This window comes from Pogoniulus pusillus, chromosome 9 (assembly GCF_015220805.1).
Source record: "Pogoniulus pusillus isolate bPogPus1 chromosome 9, bPogPus1.pri, whole genome shotgun sequence".
Classification (NCBI taxonomy): domain Eukaryota; kingdom Metazoa; phylum Chordata; class Aves; order Piciformes; family Lybiidae; genus Pogoniulus; species Pogoniulus pusillus.
The window spans coordinates 31,500,313-31,514,208 of record NC_087272.1 but is presented as its reverse complement, the minus strand read 5'-3'; the positions used below and the strand labels follow the sequence as shown (position 1 = coordinate 31,514,208).

The following is a 13,896-nucleotide window of genomic DNA, read 5'->3' as shown; positions in this document are numbered from 1 at the left end:
GGTGGAACTAGATGTGGTTGAAGTTCCCTTCCAACCCAAACTATTCTATGATTTCATAAAATATTTGAGCTTACTGGCATGAACTGTAGGATAGGACCTAATGTCAATGTCACCTGATGTCTGTGTCACCTTGTGATACCAGCCCTGCATCAACTCATAAATTGATAGAATGGTTTGATTTGGAAGGCATCTCAAAGATCATCTAGTCTCAGCCATCCTGCCATGAGCAGGGATGCCTTTCACTAGTCCAGGTTCCTCAAGGCCTCAGCCAGCCTGGTTTTGAGCATTTCTGAGGAGGGGACATCAACAGCATCCCTGGGCAGTTTGTTCCAGTGTTTCACCAACCTTTTGGTGAAGAACTTCTTCCTACTGTCAAGCCTAACTTCAGCCTCCGCAAGCTTCAATCCATTTCCTATCACTATAAGCCCTTGGAAAAACTCACAGTATCACAGTATCACAGTATCAACAAGGTTGGAAGAGACCTCACAGATCATCAAGTCAAACCCTTTACCATAGAGCCCAAGGCTAGACCATGGCACCACTATAAGCCCTTGGAAAAACTCCTTTCCTGGCTTTTTTGTAGGCCCTTTCAGGTACTGGAAGGCAGCTATAAGGTCTCCCTGGAGTATTCATTTCCCCTATCTGAACATCCCCTTACTCTTCTATTATCTATTAAAGAACATTAAAAGTTGAAGAGAAAACAGTTCACATATAGCATTGAGCCTCACAATTATGTCATTAATTAAAGTGCTTTAACTTTGCAAAATATAAGATACCACCTTTAAGAAATAAATGAGGCATTGAACAAGTAGCATGGACATTCTGTCTACACTAATCTGTACACAGAGATGAATTCTAGACATCTGAAATAAAGAAATTCCTAGGTCCAGTAACTGTAAACATTATATATATATTAAGTTATTTTCAGTTTTAGATTTATTATTTTAGTTTGTTTATTTTTAATCACTCTTTGCTAGGAAGTGGAAGAAATCAAACAACTTCATCTGTTTATGTGCCTTTATCTTCTGTTTGTTATAAAATCTTTCCATGAGCCATATGAGGCTAATTTAATCTATTTAGCAAATTAATGTCTATTTTTTTTTCTCCCAAGTGCCATTACTCAGTGACCTAAAGATACAGTATGTATTCACAAAAATAAGTTAATGAGTGTTGTGTTTATAGATGTTATTTTGTTCAAGTGGCAATTTCAATTTATTGTGATGTGCAACATTTAGAGAGCGATTTTGTAGACACAAAAATCATAGAATCACAGAATAGTTAAGGTTGGAGCAGACCTTTAGAGACCATTGTGTCCAACCATCCTGTCAGAGCAGGAGACCTAGGGCAGTTTGCACAGGAATGCATCCAAATGGGTCTTCAATGTATCCAGAGAAGGAGACTCCACTTCTCTGGACAGCCTGGTCCAATGCTCTGTCACCCTCACAATGAAGAAGTTTTTCTTGATGTTGAGACTAAAATTCCTAGTTTGTATCCATTACCCCTTGTCCCATCACAGGGCATCACTGATAAGACACTGGTACCTTCTTCAGATGTTTATAAACATTAATAAGATCTCCTCTCAGCTTTCTCTTCTTCAGATTAAAAAGCCTCAGGTGCCACAGACTTTCCTCATCAGACAGATGTTACCAACCCCTTCAGCATCCTCACAGCCCTCCCTTGGTCAGTGTTTCCCTTTCTCTCTGACAAATGATGCAATGTATGATTTGGCACATCATTTAAGACCAGCTCGTGGTCTGGGATCAGCTTTAGAAAGCAATGATGAGTAAAACTATAAATTCTGGCAGCCACACTTGTGTTTGTTTTCAAGCTGACATGGCAGAGGATGAGTGGAACATAAGGCAATAGCTGCAAGAGGTTTGAGGGTTAGGTGACATACAAGAAAATCATTAGTCCAGCATGTTGATTTACTTTTAGATGCTCAGTTCTTGTTTCCTTTACCTTCTGAGGAATGCTCTGTTCAACTAGAGGCCTGTCTGTAGATCAGCATCACTTCTGTGCTTCAAGCACTAATAATTTAAAACCTTACATCTTTGATATTGGTTCCCTGCTAAGTCTCTTCCCTTTCAATTATAATATTGACTTTTCTTTATAGTTCCTTGCAATACTTCGTGTTATGTTATTGCCACAAGTGTTCATTCCTAAAAAGATGAAAGGAACATTGCAATGCACTTTTCAACCTTTGTGCAGCTGATTCTAAAGCATCTAAAAAGTGGCATTCCCCCCCTGCTCCCATCTTTTTCTCTTGAAAAAAATAAAGGTAAAAGATTCTCTGTCTCCTTTTCCTAGACTCCAGTCTTCCCAAGTGTATCCAAGAGATATATTTCTGTGCATTTGCTAACTTCTTATCTTCTTCAAGGGCTAGATGTCTGCAAGATGGGCCATAGTAACTGGAATAGGATGGAACCATAGAATCATGTCACAGAACTTTTCAGGTTGGAAGAGGCCTTTGAAATCAAGCCCAGTCACTCACATAGAGCTTGCAATTCTACCGCTAAACCATAGTCCTAAGTAACACATCCACTTGTCTTTTAAATACCTTCAGGGATGGTGTTTCCACCACTTCATGGGCAGCTTCTTCCAATGCTTGAGAACCTTTTCTGTGAAGAAAGTTTTCCTAATATTAAACCTGAACCTCCTATGGCACAGTCTGAGGATGTTTCCTCAACCTGTCCCTCTCTGCATGTGAGAAGGGACCAACAACTGCCTGGCTCCAACCTCCTCTGAGGTAGCTCCCTCAAGCCTCCTCTTCTCCAGACTAAGGAATTACAACTTCTTTGGCCATTTCTCATAAGCTCATGTTCAAGGCCCTTCACCAGTTTAGCTGATGTTCTTTGGACACCCTCTAGCCCCTCAATGTCTTTCCTGTAGTGAGAGGCTAAAATTGAACACAATACTCAAGATATAGCCTCACCAGTGATGAGCAGAGTGGGATAATTGCATCCCTAGACCTGCTGGACATTCTATCACTGATACAGGCCAGGATGCTGGTGGCCTTCTTGGCCACCTGTGCACACTCTGGCTCATAGTCAAATGCCATCAGTCAACACCCTCAGGTCCTCTGTCTCACATCTCTCCAGATAAACTATCTCAGTGATGTGCTAATACATGTTTCCCTCCACTCTTTACTCTGAACTGTAAAGTTGTTTAGACTGGAAGAGACCTTTAAGATCACTGAGTCCAACCATCATCTAACTCTGCCAAGTCTGGGGCTGAACCATGTCCCTCAGCACCACGTCTACACGTATCTTCCCCAGAAAGAAATGTGTTTGTGAACCAAAGCATAATAGATGTCAGGTCAAAATGGAAATAACAGGTGATGTGCAAGTAGGGATTCCTCCAATATTATTGAGAAATAAGAAGATGAGATTATAACACTAAAAAGTACTATTTTATTTTCTGTTTTCAGACATCATCAGGAACTCATTACCTATCAAGCAGACCTAATTTGAGTTTCAGGCACAACTGAATATCAACCAGAAAAAATCTGGCCTTGATGTTTCTCTTCAATTTTGTTACACCTGTTCTGAAGATATCAAGGGATGCACATAAATCTGTTTTTGCACAGAACCAGATGTTGCCTTTTTGTAGCAAGTCATTACATTTCAAAGTGGGTATTCCAGAAGTAAAATGAATTCATCCTTTTAACTTCAGCTTCTCTCTCTGTCTTCTCAGGGGTTTCGTTGTTGTTTTTGTTTTCTTTCTTCATAACTCACTTTAAAAAATATATTTTTTAACTCTTTTTTTTGTTGTTATTTAAACAGCTCCAGAAGTAGCCATTTAAAGAGGCAAAATATGGACAAAGTGGCTTTTAAGAGTAACACAATGAACAAAAAGCAAGTAGCTACCACATAAAGTATACCATAGGAAGTGACAGTGGTAATATGGACCTATAGACCTATGAATGCAGAGTGTAAAATTGTGTCAGAAAACACATGCAAATAGTCCCAGATAGGTCCTTGACTGAGGGAAAAAAGAAAATACCACCATCAAGTCTTCACCTGATAAAGACTTCAGCATGCTAACACTTTGATGTAACACCTTATCCTTCTTCAGGAGTACTGGTATTGTGTATTTGGACAGTAATGATGACACCAAAGAAAAGGGATAAACTAATAAAGTTTTATGCATTGTTATTATCCATAAAACCTCACCTCCATCCACAAAAAGGTAATAGAGCAACTTATCTTTGACACCATCCTTAGGCATATCTAGTACACTGTTTTCTCCTGGTGAGTATCTCATCTCTACCAGTTGGTCATGTCTTCTCACCCTTACGTCCATTCATCTGAGTAGTTTACCTAGATTTTACTAAAGACTGGATGAGGCACTTAGTGCCATTGTCTAGTTGATTGGCTAGGGCTGGATGATAGGTTGTACTGGATCATCTTGAAGGTCTCTTCCAAATTGGTGGATTCTGTGTTTCTATGGTTCTATGGAGTCCTTAGGAGCAGTCAACATGGTTTTACCAAGGGGAAGTCATGTTTGACCAACCTGATAGCCTTTTACAAGGATATAACCAGATGGATGGATGATGGTAGAGCAGTGGACATGGTTTATCTTGCTTTCAGTAAAACATTTGGCATTGTCTTCCACATCATTCTGGCTACACTGAGGCAGTGTGGTCTGGATGATCAGGTAATGAGGTGGATTAGGAACTGGTTGAAGGAAGGAAGTCAGAGAGTTGTGGCCAATGGGATGGAGTCTAGTTGAAGGCCTGTAACTAGTGGAGTCCCATAAGGGTCAGAACTGGGACAAATTCTGTTCAGTATATTCATCAATAAGGGTCACAGATTCATGGTATGAAGAGTTTGGAAGGGAAGATCATCTAGTCCAACCCTTCTACCAGAGCAGGTTCACCTCAAGCAGATTTCACCGGTTGGTGTCTTGGTGAGTTTTGAATGACACCAGAGATAAAGACTCTGGGCAGCCTGTTTCTGTGCTCCACCACCATCAAAATAATAAAAAAAGTTCCTCCTCATGTTTAGATGGAGCTTTCTGTATTCAGGTTTGTGTTCAATACATGAGCCACACCTTGAGTACTGTGTTCAGTTCTGGGCCCCCCAGTTTAGGAGGGACATTGAGATGCTTGAGCGTGTCCAGAGAAGGGCAATGAGGCTGGGGAGAGGCCTTGAGCACAGCCCTACGAGGAGAGGCTGAGGGAGCTGGGATTGGTTAGCCTGGAGAAGAGGAGGCTCAGGGGTGACCTTATTGCTGTCTGCAACTACCTGAGGGGTGGTTGTGGCCAGGAGGAGGTTGCTTTCTTCTCTCAGGTGGCCAGCACCAGAACAAGAGGACACAGCCTCAGGCTACGCCAGGGGAGATTTAGGCTTGAGATGAGGAGAAAGTTCTTCACTGAGAGAGTCATTGGACACTGGAATGGGCTGCCTGGGGAGGTGGTGGAGTCGCCGTCCCTGGAGCTGTTCAAGGCAAGGTTGGATGTGGCACTTGGTGCCATGGTCCAGCCTTGAGCTCTGTGGTAAAGGGTTGGACTTGATGATCTGTGAGGTCTCTTCCAACCTTGGTGATACTGTGATACTGTGATACTGAGTGTGTTGTCACAGGGCACCACTCTAAAAAGACTGGCCCCATCCTTCTGACACCCACCCTTTAAATATTGGTAAGCACTAGTTAGAGACACTCTTAGTCTTCTCTAAGTTAAAAAGCCCTAAGTCCCTCAGCTTTTCTTCATAAGACATATTCTAGTCCCCTAATCATCTTTTTAAGCCCTTTGCTATGTCCTCTCAAGCCATTTCATGTCTTTTGAACTGGGGAGCCCAGAAGTGCACCCAGTACTCCAGATAGGGCCTTACCAGGCAGAGTAGAAAGGGAAGAGAACCTCCCTCAAACTGCTTGCCTTTTTTTCTTTTTGCCTTACAAGTTTTCTAAGTATAGCCTTGACTGTTCTGAGATCTAAAAGCAAATTTTATCACAGTGAGTTGGAAAGACTGCATAAAGACTGCAGTATCAGCTAACCCTCTGCCAAGACAAACATTATTTGTTTACTTCGTGTCTCTCTGTTGTTGCCTACCACGCAGTCTGCTTTCTGATCACCTCTTTAATGAACTGCAGAACTATCTTTCATTCATGCTTGGTATTCATCCTGGCACCAAGCTTCTCAATGAGTGTGTTAATGGAATTAGTGCATAGCAGTAAAAGAGTCAAATGCAGAATCTGAATTAACAATCTAATTTCCTTTCTCCACGAAACTACAGAGTAAACACACAGCACCACTGAAACAGACCAGCACAAGCGTGGCAGCTAAGAGACTAAAGTCCTGCAATAGACACAAATCCCTGCTCTGAACAATAAAAATTGTGTTAGCATACATGCATTTCAAGAAGCAGGTTGCAGAATATCATAGGCTCATAGGATGCTTTGGGATGGAAGTCCCCTTTAAAGGTCATCTAGTCCAACCGCCCTGCAGTAAGCAGGGACATTCCTCAGAGCCCCATCCAGTCTGCTCTACAACTAACCTCTTCCAATGCACTTCCAGCATTACCTCCTCCTGTGCTCCACTGTTCTAGTGTTCTACTTTTAAAGTCTGAGTTAGATCATTTAGCATATGTTTTAATAATTAAATTACACTATTTTACACAGTATCATAGAATCAGTCAGGGTTGGAAGAGACCACAAGGATCATCTACTTCCAAACCCGCTGCCATGGGCAGGGACACCCTACCCTAGATTAGGCTGGCCAGAGCCCCATCCAGCCTGGCCTTAAACACCTCCAGGGATGGGGCCTCAATCACCTCCCTGGGCAGCCCATTCCTACCTCTCACCACTCTCATGATGAAGAATTTTCTCCCCACCTCCAGCCTGAACCTACCCATCTCCAGCTTTGCTCCATTCCCCCTAGTCCTGTCACTCCCTGATATCCTGAGAAGTCCTTCCCCAGCTTTTTTGTAGGCCCCCTTCAGATACTGAAAGGCCACAAGAAGGTTACCTGGGAGCCTCCTCTTTTCCAGAGTGAACAGCCCCAACACTTTAAATCTGTCCTCATAGCAGAGTTGCTCCAGCACTCTGAGCATCCCAGTGGACCTTCTCTGGACATGCTTCAGTACATCCACATCCTTCTTGTAATGGGGGCTCCAGAACTGGATGCAGTACTCCAGGTGGGGTCTCACCAGAGTGGAGTAGAGGGGGAGAATCACCTCCCTCGACCTGCTGGCCACACTTCTCCTGATGCAAGTTGTACACATGAAAGACAAATCTCCACTGAAGACATATGCTTCTGTTTTACAGCATACATTTCTGGTCTGAAATGAAAAAAAAACCATGATCTGCCAGACAAATTCTGTAATACCTATATTGGATATGAAATATCTGGTCTACACTCAAGCAAAACAAGCCTTATATAAGGCAAAAGCCCAGGACAGTAAATGGCAAAGACAGCATTGATGTGCTTAAATGTGTCCAAAGGAGGGCAATGAGGATGGTGAAGAGACTAGAGAAAAGGTCTGGTGAGGAACAGATGAGAGAACTGGAGTCTTTATTCTGGAGAAAAGGAAGATGAAGGGAGAACTCATTGTTCTCTGCAATGAGGCTAGAGTGAGGTGGTGAGTCAGTCTCTTCTTCCTAATATCAGGTGATAGAATGAAGGTAAATGTGGTAAATGACCACAGAAGTTTTAGATTGGATGTTAGGAAACATTTACTGACTGAGAGGATGCCCAGGCGTTGTAATAGGCTGCCCAGGGAGATGATGGAATCACCATCCCTGGAGGTGTTAAAAAAACCTGCACATGGCACTTTGGGACATCACAGTTTCACAGTATCACAGTATTATCAGGATTGGAAGAGACCTCACAGATCATCAAGTCCAACCCTTCACCACAGAGCTCAAGGCTAGACCATGGCACCAAGTGCCACGTGGTATTGGGTTGACGGTTGGAGTTGATAGTCTTTGAGGTATTTTCCAACCTTAAAGATTATATGTCTCTAATATTCTAAGAACTATTTCCTCAATATCTACTCTCTTTTATTATTTAAAAAAGAAAAAAAAAAGGAAAGAAAAAAAGAAAAAAGAAAGGAAAACATGTGCACTAATCTAATGCAGTATTACCACTGGAATGTCTCAAATCTGGAAGAGAACCACAGCTAACAGCAGTCTGGGATTTCACTCTAATATGTTTGGTCAGTTGGATGAAAACCTTCCATTAAAACCATCTCCTAAATGGGATCTGTTATCTGAACAATACTAAAGCTCCTTCCTTTCTTTGTCCATGATAGCAACTGCATTATGTGTCTCCATGAGTTGCACACAAAAGGAGTGAGATATTGTTTGTAAAACAAGCACGCCTGCTGGGTTTAATCACCACAAGCAAAAGTCACTTTAAATCTGCTACTAACAGCACTTGGGCATCTTTTATTAGAGGATGTATAAAAGCCTCTTTGATTTTTACTTTTTTTTTTTTTTAAAGCACATTGGAGCTGTTTTCTTTGTAAATGTTTGTGCAATAATATTCCAACTGACCTTCATCTCTGATATTATTTTTGTGCTGTGCAGCTCATCTTCTAATAGTTAAAAAGAAAAATGAACTCAGACAATGAACTGTGATGATTAGTCGCTTGCCTTTTATCTCTGCAGATATAACCAAAGATGTCTTTGACAGGAGTAGTCTATTCTCTTCAGATCTGATGTCTCTAAGTCTACAGTTTAATACTTTTCCATGACCTCAGCTTCTGGGCCAACACAAACAAACAAATTTTTTTTTTCTCCCCTTTTTTTTTTTTTCTTTTTTAATGTGAATACAAGCACCTGTTTCATTCTAAGATGAAACCTTCCTCTGGTTCAGAGATGTCTGAAAGAAAAGTAGAAAACATAGTATTACACCTTGTCGTGGCAGGCCTGATGGGCCCAAAATAGGCTTAATACATGTCCTGGCTTACCCAGGCATGTTTTTCTGATCAACTAGAGAAACAAGCACAGGAAATAAGACAAAAGAACCTGGAGCTGCTAAGCCTAAGGAATCTGACCTGCTCAGACTTGTCTTGGTCCTGTGGTAAACAAGGTACACACACTTAGATTGTACCTGCCTTGTGCAAGGCCTGTGCTTTTCCCAAATTGGGTAAAGCAAGCCTATGGCTTTGCCTAATATGGTAAGGTTTGGCTAACTGCCATTCTGAGTGACTATTCTGTGTCCAAGGGGCAATTAATCTTGGCCTACATTGATAAAAGAGATACTCAGGTAAACTACATGCTCTGGTGTGCTCTGCCATGCTATTCATGCCTGCTGCCATTGCTTACTGCCTTATTGTTTGCCTGGAAACTCCACTGCCATGAGTTTACCAGGAACAGACTCTAAATGCCTCCAATCGGCCTGCATAGCCAGCATGACATCGTGCTGAGACTGCACATCACAAGACATTCTGCCTGCACCTGAAAGTTTCCTGCTAAGACTAGAAGTCCTGGACATACACAGATCATCCAGAGCAGCCAGGAGACAAGGTCAGAGATTGTCTGCCTCCTTTCCTCAGAAGCCTGGGAAGAATCAAGTCTCAGAGGCTGACAAGACAGAGTTCCCTGAAAGCATCTGAGTACTGTCTGGGCCTGTGGCTAGCCCCTGCAAGTCGGGTAACAATAATTTTGTGAGTAAATACTTGAGACCCTCTTTGTAATTCTCCTTTGCCTTCTGAAATAAGCAGAAAGAGCTCCGTGAGTCCATCTAGTGGGAAAGCAGTGTATTGACTGCAAGCAGCATTTGACGGCAGGAATATTCTCTTTCAGTTCAATTAATGTTTATATGTTTTGCTGGTTATTACTAGATCTGGTTATTATCTGTAAAATGTTTCCATGACCATGCAAGAACCATAATATTATTATTATTCAAATTAGTGGTTGGGGGTGGTGAGAATTCTGAATACCAAATTAATGAACAATATTAATTTGGGGAAAAATATAATCTTGCATTAATGAATTTCCCCTTCATAACACACCTATCACTATTTTACTTCACCTTCACATAAGTGAAACTCTGTAGAAGATATCTCAAATATCTTTTCCATTTCAATTTTGAATCAGCTACAAACTGTTTTTTAGTTAGACTTTTAGAACTAAATAATCAATTTCATCACTCTGATTTTAATCAAAGAAAGGTACAACTGGGGGGGGGGAGGAATCCCTAAAGCAACAACAGAACCAAACAAAAAACACCAAACAAAAAAACCTCCCAAAAAAGCCCAAATGACAACAACAACAACAAAACAAACAAACAAACAACATTGGAATAGGCTGTCCAAGGAGGTGGAGTCACCATGCCTGGAGGCATTTAAGATACATGTGGATGTCACATGGAGGGATGTGGTTTAGTGATAATAGCTTTTCAGCAGTGGAGAGCTCTGGGAGACTTCATGATCTCAAAGGTCTCTTCCTCCCACAATGATTAGATACTGAGTGTGAGAGAGAGCCTTTCAGAAGATCATCAGCCTGCACAATTTCCTTTTATCACAATTTAGAATATCATAGAATTAGGGACCATTAGGTTTGGAAAATACCTTTAAGACCATCAAGTCCTGCTGTCAACCCAATACCGCAGTGACTACTAAACCACATCCCCAAGTGCCTTGTTCTAGACTGCGAAAAGGAAACAATGGTGATGTCTACTTCACTTATAGGCTTGCTGAGATGTATAAGAACAAGATAACAAATATACATCAGAGAGTCCCTCTCTGGCTCTGGCTGTAGGCAGTTCTCTCCCTAACTTGCTAACAAATCCTTCTGCTTCCTAATCCCCCTGGCTGACCCTCCAAACTAGCTTGAGAATAAGGCAAAGTCTGGGGTAAGATAGAGGAGGGGGAGGAAGGTGGGAGGGTGGTTGGGAGCCCCTCCTGGGGAGTCAGGTTTCTGAGAGAGCTGTTGTGTTTCTGTATTAATTTTTAACTTGGATATTTCTATCTATAGCTGTATATATTGTAAATATCTGCTTGTATACTGTGCTAAACTGTAAATATAAAGCTTCATTCAATTTCCAGATCAGCTCTGTCTAGTTTGGGTGATTTTCACAAGTGTAGAGGGGTGGGTAACACCCAAACCATTACATGCCTTGTCCACATGTTTTTTGAACACCTCCAAGAATGATGACTCCACCAGCTTCTCTGGCTGTCTCTTCCAATGCTTGGCCTCTCTTGCAGTAAATAATTTTTTCCTAATATTCAGGTAATTAGGTGATAACTAAGCCCTTCCTGATATTGGAACAAGTACTAAAACCAAGCTGTAAACTCCAAACAACGACTTTTATTTTTTTTATGTCCACTTCCTTGGAAATATTCACTGGATGATTTTCAAAGAAGAATCTCACTCAATATATTAGAATTAGCTTCCAGCTATTATCTCCATGCTATGATTTTTTTTTTTTTTTGAGATGGAACCTGGTGAAATGTCCTCTTCAGTTGTGGTTTTAATAGAACTGCAGGGACATAACTAAAAGATTAATTACCTTATGTTAGCTTCTTTATAGATATGCATATTAGTCTAATATATGTCATATGATTTAGATTTGGACAGCATCACTCCCTAAAAATCAGGTAGGAAAATTTATGGATCCTATATGTAGCAGCTACACTTAGTTGTAAAGAGCTGATCAATTGGCTTTGGCTTTCTTCTGTTAATTTGCAGCTCTGAAAACCTAATCAATAAGATGACAAATAAATTCTGTTAAAAAACAAAACATCTGGCACGTTATATATAGCTTAATTGCCCAAGCAGCTTAAGACTACAAACCTCATTTATTCCATTTTGTTACTCTGATTGCAGCAGTAGTCCAGAAAAAACCTAAACAGCTGCAAAACATAATAAAAATTACACTGAGTTTAACTAAATGTTCATCTAAGTCTGCACTTTGTCCTGGAATGAGACAAGCCACAGCATAAAAAAATGTAGGTGTCCATTATTCTAAGAACTGATCAATATCTACAACTACCTGAAAGGAGGTTAAGTTTTGACCTCTTCTCCCCTAGTAACAGGTGATAGAACAAAATGAAATAGCCTCGAGATGCAACAGGGGAGGTTTAAGTCAGATATTAGAAGAAACTACTTAATCAAAGGGGTTCTCAAACCCTGGAAGAGGCTCATCAAGGACATGGTTGAGTTCCCATCCCTGTGGGTGTTTAAAAGAAGCAGAGACGTGGTGTTGAGGGACATGATTTAGCACAAGACTTGATATCATTAAAGAAAGGTTGCACTCAATGATCTTAAAGGTCTTTTACAACCGAAACAATGTTGTAGTTCTGTGATTTTCCAGAACAATCCTAACAAAAACATAAAAAAAAAAAAAAAAACCACAAAAAAATGCTACCCTGTTATTTTTTTCCCTCTACATCAACAAAAAAAATCATCATCCACTCCTTGGCTGTCTGCACTCAGTACACATTAGCTGCTTTAGGAAGGAGCTACAGCTGACTGCTTTGTCCAACTTTAACTGCCTGACTGCAGTGAAGCAGCTGGAAGGCCATTGTGTAGGTAGGTAGATATCCACATGCTTGCTTCCTTCCCCTATGTACTGTGACCATTCAGCAACTAGTTGCCATGAAGAGGTAGGAATTAGGGAGTTGTGGTCAGTTTGTAAGTGCTGTTTCCTTGCTTCACATGAAGCTTCTCTCGTAATAGAGTCCTTCGTGAAGTGCTCCAATGTGAGTCCTGCTCCAAGATGGGGTCCTCTGTGGGCTGCACAGTGGATATCTGTTTCAGCAATATCCACTCCATCAGCTTCAGAGGAAACTCAGATCTGTTCTCTGGCACCTGGAACACTACAAGCTTCCCCTGGGTGTCTTCAGGGCTCTTTTACTCACATTTTCTTCCCACTCTTTTCTCGCACAGCTGCTGCATCATGTTTTACACCCTTTCCTTAATAGATTTTCATTGATGTGCCACCAGATTGGCTGAGGGAATTATCAGTGCCCTGTGATGGAACCAGTAGAGAAGGTTGAAACTGTCCTCTACTCACAGAGGTAACCTCAGCTATTCTCCAGCAAAATTTCTGCATTTAAACCTAATAAAGCTGCTAAATTTTCTTTTTCTTCTGGAAGAATATCTCTGAAAGAAAAGAAGATACAAGAAGCTGTTAAAAGCTGGTTTTACAGCGTGGAAACAATCATACACTGACTTCTTATTATTATTTTTGAGGGTTAGAATATATAGTGCATTAGAGAGTAATTCAGAAGTCTCTCCTTGCATTTACAAAAAGTCTGATAAATTGCAAAGAAAAAAGAAAACCACCCAAAAAGAAGGCAGGTAAACCATATTTCATAGCTATAACCAGAGAGCAACAATTCCTTCTTTTCATTCTCTTTAGAACGATTTTCTTATTTGCTTGAGCATATAATTTTCTGCTTCACTGATCCTAACTGAATGCTAAGAAATCATGCGTTGGAAGTCAGGTTCAGAGTGTCTTCAGGGAAAAGGAGCAAGTTACTGCCTAAAATTTAAACAAAAGGAAACAAAAAAGAAAATAGAAAAAAAGAAAACAAGAACAAAAATCCTGCTCGAAACAGAAAGTTATTGAAATACGCAGATTGCAAGTGAAAGCAGTCAGATGTTGGAACAGGTTGCCCGGGGAGGTTGTGGAAGCCCTCTTCATGAAGGTGTTCAAGGCCAGGCTGGATGAGGCCTTGAGTAATCTGACCAAGTGCAAAGTTTCCCTTCCCATGGCAGGGGGTATGAACTAGATGATTGTGAAGGTTCCTTCCAACCTTAACTATCCTTAACTCAGTTCTGGGCTCCTCAATTCAAGAGAGATGTTGAGGTGCTGCAACATGTCCAGAGAAGGGTGACAAAGCTGGTGAGGGGCCTGGAACACAAACTCTGAGGAGAGGCTGAGGGAGCTGGGGGTGTTTAGCCTGTAGATGAGGAGGCTCAGGGGGGATGTCCTTGCTGTCTACA

The 13,896-nt window shown here is 41.2% G+C and overlaps 1 long non-coding RNA gene across 1 annotated transcript; it reads right to left on the bottom strand.

The window, feature by feature from the left end:
* Window positions 1-8,411: 8,411 nt before the first annotated feature.
* Window positions 8,412-13,045, bottom strand: LOC135178490 (uncharacterized). Its single transcript, XR_010303570.1, has 3 exons — window positions 12,807-13,045; window positions 11,740-11,798; window positions 8,412-8,821 (listed from the first exon to the last, which is right to left on the bottom strand). It is a non-coding gene; the product is annotated as an uncharacterized LOC135178490 (long non-coding RNA).
* Window positions 13,046-13,896: the final 851 nt, after the last annotated feature.